The sequence below is a fragment of the Nicotiana sylvestris genome, chromosome 7 (assembly GCF_000393655.2).
Source record: "Nicotiana sylvestris chromosome 7, ASM39365v2, whole genome shotgun sequence".
In the NCBI taxonomy this organism is placed as follows: Eukaryota; Viridiplantae; Streptophyta; class Magnoliopsida; order Solanales; family Solanaceae; genus Nicotiana; species Nicotiana sylvestris.
The window spans coordinates 51,410,838-51,424,086 of record NC_091063.1 but is presented as its reverse complement, the minus strand read 5'-3'; positions in this window follow the sequence as shown (position 1 = coordinate 51,424,086).

Sequence of the window (13,249 nt, the reverse complement as noted above, 5' to 3'; positions counted from 1 at the left end):
ATTCCAATTAACAGAACTATGATTCTTACACAATTTGCAAAAAGTCAACAAAAGTCAACTCCCTGGGCATGTACCTCAGAACCCGACAAAAATTACCAAAACCGAATACACATTACGATACGAGTTCACGTATACAAAATTTATCCAATTCCGATACTATTTGGTCCTTCAAATCATCATTTTACATTTTTGAAAGACTTCACAATTTTTCCCAAATTCCATCCCAAATGACGAATCAAATGATGAATTAAATGATAGATTCATGTATTTTAGCCAAATCCGAGTTAGAATCACTTGCCCCGATGAATTTCTTGAAAAATCTTCGGAAAATCACCAAGATCCGAGCTCTCTAGATTAAAATATGAAATAAAATCCTAAATCACGTATTTATTGTGAACCTCCCAGATTTCTATCACCGCTGGCCGCGGAAAAACCACCGCTAACCGCGGTCCATCACTACTGACCGTGGTAAATCCACCGCTACAACGGAAAATGTTGACTGCAGTGACATTCTTTAGTATTTTAGCCATAACTTTCTTTACAAATGTCCAAATTATGATTTCTTTATCTTTATAGAAACTAGACACGAAGGACTACAACTTTTATTTTCTAATCATCTCGAAATTCCTTGTAGATCAAAAGATATAGGCTTCCGAAATCCGACCAGTGAACCTACAGATTCTTCCTCACCGCGGACCATTTTCCGCTACAGTGAAAATTCCACTGCTGCAGCGAAATATCACCGCTGACAGCGGTCCTTTTGGCTGCTGGGGTGATGATTTACCGCTGTCCGCGGCCCCCCCCACGATCCGTAATGACTTCCGAGTGCCGAAATGTCCGAACTCGCTCAAAACTCACCCCGAAACTCATCTGAGGCTCCCGGAACCTCAACCAAATGTACCAACACATCCCATAACATCATACGAACCTAGACCCACTCTCAAATCACTTCAAACATAGCTAAGAACACAAATCAGATGCCCAAACACATGAAAATCACTATGAACTTCAAGAACCTCTAGAATTGCAACCAAGCGTCTGAACCATATCAAATCAACTCCAAACGACACCAAATTTTGCAGGAAAGTCCCAAATGACATAATGGAGCTGTTCCAACTTTCGGAATCACATTCCGACCTCGATAACTTAAAATCCAACTATGAATCAAACCTCTAAATTTTCCAAACTTCAAGTTTTCCAACTTTCACCAAAATGCGACAAATTACCCTACAGGCCTCCAAACCCAAATCCAAACACACGCCCAAGTCCAAAATCACCATATGAAGCTGCTGACATCATCCAAAACTCATTCCAAAGCCGTTTACTCAAAAGTCAAATTTCGGTCAAATTCTCTCCGCTTAAGCTTCCAGAACTATATTCATTCTTTCCAATTCGACTCTGATTCATCCGAAAACTGAATCCAACCATTAACACAAGTCGATATACATAATGTGAAGCTGCTCTTGACCTCAAACTACCAAACCGGGCGCAATTTCTCAAAACGAATAGTCGGGTCGTTACATCATCCTCCACTTAAACATACGTTCGTCCTCGAACGTGCCTGGAGTCGTTCCAAAGCCATCGAACCATTGCATGAGCTCCTCATACATACACCTGGGGGTGATTCCCCATCTCCCAACCTATGCAGAACTGACAATGCCACTTAACTGAAGGTCTCATCTCGTCCTTAGTCCATAACCTTATAACAGAACCCAGGCCTAAACATCTAAAATTCATCATAGGACCCGAATTCCACATCATCACACTGAATACACCCGGACAAGCTGAATCAAGCCAAAAATTCCAATCCAGTATACTATCACATGTTGATCCACGCAGCTCAAATACTCAAAGCAATAACCTCTGACCATCATAGCTGCTCAAATAACACTCTGGATACCGGCAATACACTTCATATTGAATACAACCTTGTTGTGGACTTCCACAACACTGCCCATGATAAAGAAACATGTGGAAACTCATAGCCGCTCGTGAAGTCAACGAGTCAAGAAACTCTCTCACCCGCCAATGGCCATTAACCAACTCTTAACAGAAACAACCACATACTTCCAAACACTCCTCATCCCCAATTCCATAGTACAAACCTCAGGTTTAAAAAACCTCATCTCAACCAATACAAGAAACCCAACTAACAGCTCATCACGAAACCACACGGATTCTCAAACTACATAGTTTGTACATCAACCTAGCAATGACTCAATTATGCAGCACAATTAAAGGGAAGCAAAGTATAAGAATTATCTAACAAGTTTAACATGTGTAACAACAAAAGTATATATATTTTTTATTTTCATCAAATCGTCCCAAAGAGGGAAAACACAACACCAGATAAACACAATGAAAGAGTATCCCACATACATCCGCAGCAGCGTGCAACCAACTCCCAAATACTCATCAAGCCAAAATACTCGGGCTCACTAAGCATATGAATACTGATATTAAGTACAATAGATTGTACAAATAAAACTGTGGGAAAAGTGAATAGAAGTAATAAGACATAAAAGAAACAAGCACAGATGAGGTGCAATGAGTAATTAACATCACGACGGCTATCTCACCCACATCGCCATAAGGCATGAACAGAATTACAACATGCGTGGAGAATAATCATACCGCCTCAGAGCTCATCACAACATAAGAGAGCAGCACATCACATTGGCCAGAGGCACAAATAATATCCATTCTGCCTGATAACAAAACCAAAATGGCAACCTCACAGGAGCACACAAACTTAATCTGATACAAGATACATATTCTCATTGAGCTTTCACGTTGCCTCAACCAAATCTTAATCCTTCCCAATTAGATAAATATGCTTCAAAAGGATCCACAACAACTCATCAATAATACATGCTATTAATCATCCCATTCTTCCCAATTAGATAAATATGCTTTAAAAGGATCCACAACAACTCATCAATAATACATGCTATTAATCATCCCATTCTCAACATATCTTCAAAATCCGCAAATAGGAAATAGTCCATATATGAGGGCATCTAGCCCCAAACCTTAGGAATACCAAAATTTACATACTCGACTCAACTACGCAAATCAAATGGCTGATATCTCACTCACATCCTATCATTCTGCTGAGGCACCCATATAGGATTTTTGGCCGCGTAACAAAATATGAACCTCGAAAGCCTCAAAACCCAATAATAACCATGCTACTAGCCACACACCCGCAAACCAAAACTCAATGTCCTTTCCAAAAATGCGCATTCTTCACATATGATAGCCAACAAGGTCAACTCTATTTGATACCTATTTAGGGAAAAGCTACAATGTACTATATATTCCCTATGCCCATAGCAGCCAGCAGAATCAAGCCGTTGCCTAAACAATCGAGAACTCCCCGAGATCCACCTGCACATAACTAAGGCATTAAGATCGTATCTCCCCAAATCAACCAAGTCACACAAACCTTCCAATACCAGAGTGCTGCTACAAATGCTAGTAGAGCATTCCCATTCAAAAGGACCAATTACTTCCATTACTATGCTGACCCAACACTACTGAGTTGACCCATTTCTTCGGATAGTCGATATGCAATAATCCCAATCAAAGTCCAACTATAGATTATCCTAACACGAACCACGTAGCCAGAAACTCATAAACCATTGCATTTCCTTTGAAGCACCCCGTTCTGCTGCAACCACGATACCCACGCTTAATAGCCCTTCTGTAAATCTGAAGTTGTTCCTCCGACTCACCTTGATGCTGAAATGTAGATCCATTATTGACGTAGAAATACTGTAAGACCCAATATCATATCGTGCAAGATCTCAGAACCTGGTCATACCCCAAATTCGGGAACCTGCCAATACCACACATACACATTCCTCAGGCTAAAACTGATATAAATCTGACTCTACAACCTGAAAGCTGCTGATGGACTCCTCCACTTGGCACAAAGCCATAAAACACAACGTCTGATGATCCAGAGCTAACTTTCACAGCTCGTATAACACAAATCACAAGGTACTCCAATACCGCCAATTATCCTTAATAAATACCCATCACGCTTCCGCTGCGCCTCCATGTAAACAACTGAATAGTCTCTTAATACCTCTATATCTCCAGTCTGGACGATACGTTGAGACAATTCCTGAGCATCCCTGACTCCTTCATAGCCCGTTTGTAGCATCACGAACCACTACTGCATAGCGGACACTGAGAGCGTAATATTATACATGAGTGGATGTAGAGGAACGTAAGTTATATACTTCGAGCTGAATCAATATCGCACGATAAGGAATGAAAGAAGTGGAATTTTTCATCAGTTTTGTAGCCTCTCAAAGATAAGTACAGATGTCTCCGTACCGATCCGCAAGACTCTACTAAACCTGCTTGTGACTTGTAGATTTGATACCAACTTGTCATGACCCAAGAATTCCTTCGAAGGAGTCATAATAACACCTAGTCTCTAAACTAGGCAAGCCTAACATTAACCGAAATAACATTGATATTTACTAACTTTAAATAAATTTACTCTGAACAAATTCCAATTCCCAAAATTGTTGGTACAAGTCACAAGCCTTTATAAGAGTAGTTATACAAAATAAATATATCACTATTCCGAAACAAAAGAAACAAATGGAAATAAGTACAAATGAAGGTGACTCCGAGGCCTGCGAATGCTGTAACAGGTTTACCTTGAGTCTCCACCGCAACGACCCACACAGCTACTACCGATCAAATACCTGGATCTGTACACAAAAATGTACAGAAGTGTAGTATGAGCATACCACAGCGGTGCCCAGTAAGTATCAAGACTAACCTCGGTGGGGTATTGATGAGGAACAGTCCAGACACCTATTGGTCAAATAAATTGAATAGGATATGATAATAAAATATCAACCTAACGATGACAAAGTAATATCAACAGTAAGGAAAGAACAAACTATAATCAGTATAAACAATAAAGGGAAATACGGATGGAAACGAAAGATAACCAAATAAATAAACACCAACACAGACAAGTAAAAATGTACTCAAACAAGGAAGGCGATGTCAGCTCAATAAATCATATCATTTCTGGTGCACAATTCTAGCCATCTCAAACTTGATGTCTCATATCATAACCTCAATTGCCAAATATTTAGAACACCCGACACCTTGTGCCCACATATTTCTATCTCTCTTTGCACAACAAGTTTTTCATATAACTCAGTACATAGGGTCCATAACCAATGTAATTAAGATGATCAAGGAGTCTCATTTACATAACATAAAGTAGAGTACATCTTCTAAACCAATTAGGAACTCAACAAGAAAAGATGAAGTTATTTTTAGAAATCATTTGAAAAAAGAAAATACCATTTTCAATTAAAATACAATATCGAATGAATTATTACCTTTAACAAGGGGTTTAATAAATTAACTTAGTAGAAATTCCGTTTTTGAGTAAAATACAACCTCAGACGGTTTAAGGAAATTTAATTAAAGATGAAACAATTATTGAAATTTGAAGTATTGAAAAATATGTATATAAATACAGCGAAGTATTAAAAACACTATGGGGTTCCATAACAAAAGATCACATCTGTAAAGGAATCTGAATATTTAAAACACTTATATTGGTAACAACAAATAAGCATAGCAAACAGAAAGTGCACGACATTACCCTTCGTGCTTTTACTCTCGTTCTCACCATAAGAATCAATATATTCGGCACGGCATCAACTTTCGTGCTTTTACTCTTGTTCTCACCATAAGAATCAATATCTTTGGCACGACATCACCCTTTGTGCTTTTACCTCACATAATCATGCACGACATTATCCTTCGTGCATTGTCACTCATATCATGGCACGACATCACCCTTCTTGCTTTTACATTTACAATATCGGCATGGTATCACCCTTCGTGCTTTTACACTCTTCCTTACCCAAGTAACAATCACAAAGAAATTTGGGCAAGGAAATCAATATAATCACAATAGAATCCCGGCAAGGGAACAATAGTATAATAACAATATCCCAGCAAGGGAAACAATATCATAAGCAATACATCCCGGCAAGGGAATCAACAATAACCAATATCGTCCCAACAATTAACTTCACAAAATGAATCCCAACTTGAGAAAATACTCAACAATGGTCAAATACCAAGGAATTACCACAAGCTTGGTCCAACATGAATACTCATCAAGTCAAGCATGAATAGTACATAATACGGATCATGGAAAGAAAACCAAGAAGCACACTAACCTTAACAAAATAACAAGACATAATAAGCACGTAATAATTATACCGGTAACCACAACAAATGGACATGTAACATATTTACACAATGTCATAGGGGAACTCACAATTAAGAAGTATCAAAACAATAACGAAGGCAATCACTTCAATTAAGGCAATTAGGGGCCAAACACGTATGAATTAGAGGAAAACTAGCAACATCATATGGAGCATATAGAGATAATTTAAGCACTTAGGAAACTCAAGCATGGCGGAATACTTTGCATATAATGAACATAAGGACCTAAGAACCCTAGAGGCAAATTTTCCACAAATAAGTCCGAGCACACACTCATCACCTCGCGTGCACGGACTACAATTAGCATAGAAGACTCAAACCCTAAGGGGAGGTCCCTCACACAAGGTCAGGCAAGATACTTACCTCAATCCGGCCAATTCAATACTCAATTTAGCTTTTCCTTTACCAATTCATCAACATTCGGCTCAATCTAGCCAAAAACGACTTGAATACATCTAACAATGCAAGAGAAAATAATTCCAATTAACAAAACTATGATTCTTATACAATTTGCAAAAAGTCAACATAAGTCTACTCCCCAGGCCAGCACCTCGGAACTCGACAAAATTTACAAAAACTAAATACACATTTCGATACGAGTTCACCTATACAAAAATCCAATTCCGATACTACTTGGTCCTTCAAATCATCATTTAACATTTTTGAAAGATTTCACAATTTTTCCAGAATTCCATCCCAAATCACGAATCAAATGATGAATTCAATGATAGATTCATGTATTTTAGCCAAATTCGAGTTATAATCACTTACCCCGATGAATTTCTTGAAAAACCTTCAAAAAATTGCCAAGATCCGAGCTCTCTAGGTCAAAAAATGGAATAAAACCCTAAATTTCGTATTTGTAGTGCACCTCCCAGATTTCCATCATCGCTGGCCACGGAAAAACCACCACTGACCATGGTCCATCACCGCTGACCGCGGTAAATCCACCGCTACAACAGAAAATGTTGACTGCAGTGACATGCTTTAGTATTTTGGCTATAACTTTCTCTACCGATGTCCAAATTATGATTTCTTTACCTTTCTGGAAACTAGACACGAAGGGCTACAACTTTCGTTTTTGAATCTTTTCAAATTTTGTCACGATCCCGGTTCGCCCTCCGTAAACCATCGTGACGACACCTAGTCTCTACGACTAGGTAAGCCTAAAAATGCGGAAAAAATAAACCAATTTGCGGAAGAAATAATAAAAATGAACTAGTAAAATAAAACAGTGTTTAAAAGTGCCGCTCGACATACACCGCAACAACTCTCGAAATCTGAATACATTTCCCAAAACCTGGAATCTCATGATACAAGCCTTTGAATGTCTACGGGTATCTAACTCTAGAGTATCTAACAAAGGAAAGGAAAAATACAAAAGGGCTAATACTAAAAAGGGGGAGTAGAAAGAGACTCTTCAGTCTGCGGACGGGGCAAATATACCTCGGAGTCTCTACAAGTGCCTCATCTCAAGCGTGATGAGTCTGAGTGGAGGTACCTGGATCTGCACTTGAAAAACATGCACAGAAAGGGCATGAGTATACCACAACGGTACTTAGTAAGTGCCAAGCCTAACCTTGGTCGGGTAGTGACGAGGAAGGTCAAGGCCCTACTGAGATTAAATGAAATATAAGGTGCGACAGTATAAGATAAAGCAGTATAGTTGAAAGATAATAATAAGAATCAATACAGGATAATAAGGATAACTAAAACTGAAATAGAAACCGAAACAATCACTAGGAATACCACTCTTCTCAAAGATAATGATCGGGGATCTCTTAGTATCCCGAAGATCTCTTAGTACCCTCAATACATGCCGAGGATCTCTTGGTATCCTCAATATAAGCTAGGGTTCCCTTGGTATCCCGAGGATCTCATGGTATCCTCAATATACGTGCTAGGGATCTCTCGGTATCCCGCACCTCAACTCAAATCATAAATACGTACAGGGGATCTCGGGATTCCATCCCGTAGTCCCAAAGTAAAATACACAGTAACAACAAAAGAAATACTCAATTAAGCTAAATTTCATACCAAGTAAAACAGGTAATTCTAACCTAACATGCTTCACATAATACAATTACGACAGTTTAAACAATAAAGCAGTTAAGTAAGTTAAACATTCTTTTTCTAAGCTAACAACAGATTTAAATTTCAAGTAGAGTAAGCAAGAATGTAAAACACAATTAAAGCTACTTAAGTGAAACATGATTTTCAACAATTAGCACAAGTACACACTCGTCACCTCACGTACAAGGCATTTCAATTACCACAATACCAAAACCTAAGGGAAATATCTCCCACACAAGGTTAGGCAAGCCACTTACCTCGAACTAGCTCAAAAGTTAACCCGAAACCACGTTCTTGCCACGAATACTCGACTTCAAATGGCCCAAATCTATTCAATTCAATTGAATAATGTAAGTAACACTTCAAGTAACTGATTCTACAAATAAATTCTAAGTTAATACACAAAATTAGGTAAAATAACCAAAATGTCCCTCGGGCCCACGTCTCAGAATTGGGTGAAATTTACATTTTCAGAAACCTCGTACTCTTATGAGTCTATACATAATAAGAACACTAAAATTGGAGTTCAATTGGCCCCTCAAATACCCAAGTTAAGGTCTCTTAATCTCAAGCCCTAATTACCCATTTTTCCCAAACTTTTCACCACTAATTAGGTCTTTAATCACATATAAACGAGTTATGAAGTCAAAAATGTTACCTCCAAGTGATTTCCCTGTGGTTTCCCTAAAAATCACCCTCAAAAGCTTCAATCTCATTCAAAAATGGTGGAAAAATGAAGAAGGGTAGCAGATGGGCTATTTAAATACTGCCTAGATATTCCTTCTTCGCGAACGAGAAAGGACCCTCGCGTTCGCAAAGTACAACTTTGCTTGGGTCCAGATTTCTTCATCATGACCGCGATGACCAGGTCGCAAACGCGATGTAAAGATTCCTCCTCCTACGCGAAAGTGGGAACACATTGCGAAAGCATAGGTATAAAACCTCTCAGCTTCGCGAACGCGAAGCATAAATTCCTCACCAGCCCTAGCACCTCCTCGCGAACGAGAGACCCCACTCGCGAACGCGAAGAAGGAAACCAGAGCTGACTGCTGCAACGGAAAATGTTGACTGCAGTGACATGCTTTAGTATTTTGGCTATAACTTTCTCTACCGATGTCCAAATTATGATTTCTTTACCTTTCTGGAAACTAGACGCAAAGGGCTACACCTTTCATTTTTGAATCATCTCAAATTTTGTCACGACCCCGGTTTGCCCTCCATGAATCATCGTGACGGCACCTAGTCTCTACGACTAGGTAAGCCTAAAAATGCGGAAAAAATAAACCAATTTGCGGAAGAAATAATAAAAATGAACTAGTGAAATAAAACAGTGTTTAAAAGTGCCACAAATTATGTTACCTCCAAGTGATTTCCCTGTGGTTTCCTTAAAAATCACCCTCAAAAGCTTCAATCTCATTCAAAAATGGTGGAAAAATGAAGAAGGGTCGCGGATGGGCTATTTAAATACTGCCCAGATATTCCTTCTTCGCGAACGAGAAAGGACCCTCGCGTTCACGAAGTATAACTTTGCTTGGGTCCAGATTCCTTCATCGCAACCGCAATGACCAGGTCACGAACGCGATGTAAAGCTTCCTCCTCCTACGCAAAAGTGGGAACACATCGCGAATGCGTAGGTATAAAACCTCTCAGCTTCGCGAACGCGGAAGGCACTTTGCGAACGCGAAGCATAAATTCCTCACCAGCCCCAGCTCCTTTTCGCGAACGAGAGACCCCACTCACGAACACGAAGAAGGAAACTAGAACTGACTGCTGCAACATTTTTCTGCAATTTCTAAGTTCCAATAATGACCCGTTAAGCATCCGAAACACACCCGAGGCCCCCGGTACCTCAACCAAACATGACAACCATTCCTAAAACATCATTCAAACTTGTTCCAATCTTCGGAATGTTCAAAACAATATCAGAACACCAATTTAGGATATGATTCAAGCCTAAGAACTTCAAAAACTCTCAAAATACACTTTCGATCAAAAAGTCTATCAAACCTCGTCCGAATGACCTGAAATTTTGCATACACGTCACATTCAACACTACAGAGCTACTCCAACTTCCGGAATTCCATTCTGACCCTCGGATCAAAATCTCACTATCGAATCGGAAACTTCAAAAATTCAACTTTCGGCATTTCAAGCCTAAATTAGCTACGGACCTCCAAAACACCATCCGAACACGCTACTAAACCCGAAATCACCCAACGGAACTAACAGATCCATTAGAATTCCATTCCGAGTCCATCTTCACACTGTTTCGACCACGGTCAAATTTCCAAAACTTAAGCTCTCATTTAGGGACTAAGTGTCCCAAAACTCCCCGAAACTCCCAATAATCCCCCCCGGCAACTCACAATAGCAGAAACAAACACGGGAAAAGTAGTTAATAGGGGATCGGTGCATAAATTCTTAAAACGACCGGCCGGGTCGTTACATCCTCTTACACTTAAACATTCATTCATCCTCGAACGAGCATAGAGACATACCTGAAGTAGTGAAAAGATGAGGGTAACGGCTGCGCATATCCTGCTCGGTCTCCCAGGTCGCCTCCTCAACCGGCTGACCCTACCACTAAACCTTCACTGATGCAATGTTCTTTGACCTCAGCTTTCTAACTTGCCTGTCCAATATTGCCACTGGCTCCTCAACATAAGATAGATCCTTGTCCAGCTGGACAGAACTGAAATCAAACACATGCGACAGATCACCGTGATACCTTTGGAGCATAGAAACATGAAATACCGAATGAACTCCTGCCAAGCTAGGAGGTAAGGCAAGCTCATATGCAACCTCCCCAACACGTTTCAATATCTCAAAAGGGCCAATAAACCTCGGACTCAACTTCCCCTTCTTCCTAAATCTCATAACACCCTTCATATGTGAAACCTGAAGCAGAACCCACTCTTCAACCATATAGGAAACATCACGAACCTTCTGGTCCACGTAGCTCTTCTGTCTGGACTGGGCTATACAGAGTCTATCCTAAATCACCTTAACCTTCTCCAAAGCATCCTGAACCAAGTCGGTGCTCAATAATCTGGCCTCACCTGGCTCAAACCAACCCACCGGGGATCTATACCGCCTACCATATAAAGCCTCGTACGATGCCATCTGAATGGTTGAATGATAGCTGTTGTTGTAGTCAAACTTCGCCAATGGCAATAACTAATCCAATGACCCTCCAAACTCAATCACACACGTACGAAGCATATCCTCAAGAATCTGAATAGTGCGCTCGGATTGTCCGTCCGTCTGAGGGTGAAATACTGTACTCAACTCTACCTGATTACCCAACTCATGCTAAACGGCCCTCCAAAATCATGATGTGAACTGAGTACCTCTATCTAAAATGATGGAAACTGGAATACCATGTAGACTAACAATCTCCCGGATATAGACCTCCGCCGACCGCTTTGAAGAATAAGTAGTACACACAGGAATGAAATGTGTAGACTTGGTCAGCCGATCCACAATCACCCAAATAGCATTAAAGTTTTTCAAAGTCCGTGGGAGACCAACTACAAAGTCCATGGTGATCCGCTCCCACTTCCACTTCGGAATCTCTATCTGCTGAAGCAACCTTCCTGGTCTCTAGTGCTCATAGTTCACCTGCTGACAATTGAGGCACCGAGCTACAAATCCAACTATATCTTTCTTCATCCGCCTCCACCAGTAGTGCTACCTTAAGTCCTGATACATCTTTGCGACACCCGGATGAATGGAATACCGCGAACTATGGGCCTTCTCTAGAAACAACTCCCGAATCCCATCAACATTGAGTACACAAATCTGACCCTACATCCTCAATACCCCCGTCATCACCAATGGTCACATCTCTGACATGACCATGCTGGAACTTGTCCTTGAGGACAAGCAAATGAGGATCATCATACTGATGCTCCCTGATACGATCAAATAGGGAAGACTGATAAACCACGCAAGCTAGAACCCGACTTGGCTCCGAAAGATCCAATCTCACAAACTAGATGGCTAAGGCCTGAACATCCATCTCCATAGGCCTCTCTGATGCTGGTAAATAAGCCAAACTCCCCAAACTCTCTGCCCGGCGACTCAAGGCATCGGCCACCACATTGGCCTTGCCCGGGTGATACAAAATAGTGATATCATAGTCCTTCAGCAACTCTAACCACCTCCTCTGGCGCAAGTTTAGATCCTTTTGCTTGAACAGGTCCTGCAAGCTCCGATGATCAGTATAAATCTCACAAGGAACCCCGTACAAATAATGACGCCAGATCTTCATGGCATGAACAATGGCAGCTAACTCAAGGTCATGGACCGAATAATTCTTATCGTGAACCTTCAACTGTTTGGACGTGTAGGCAATCACCCTACCGTCCTGCATCAAAATCGCTCCAAGGCCAATCCTCAAGGAATCACAATAGATAATGTAAGACCTCGAACCTGTAGGCAATATCAAAATTGGGGCTGTAGTCAAAGCTGTCTTGAGCTTCTGAAAGCTCCCCTCATACTCTTTCGTCCACTGGAACGGAGCACCCTTCTAGGTCAGTCTAGTCATAGGGGCTGTAATCGATGAAATCCCCTCCACAAAATGACGGTAATAACCCACCAAACCAAGAAAATTGTGGATCTCTGTAGCTGAGGATGGTCTGGGCCAACTCTGCACTACCTCTATTTTCTTTGGATCCATCTGAATACCCTCACTCGACACCACGTGGCCTAAGAATGCCACAGAATCCAACTAAAACTCACATTTCGAGAACTTAGCATATAACTTCTTTTCCCTCAAGGTCTGAAGCACTGTCCTCAGGTGCTGCTCATGATCTTCCCGACTCTGGGAATACACCAGAATATCGTCAATAAAGACAATGACGAACGAGTCAAGATACGGTCGGAA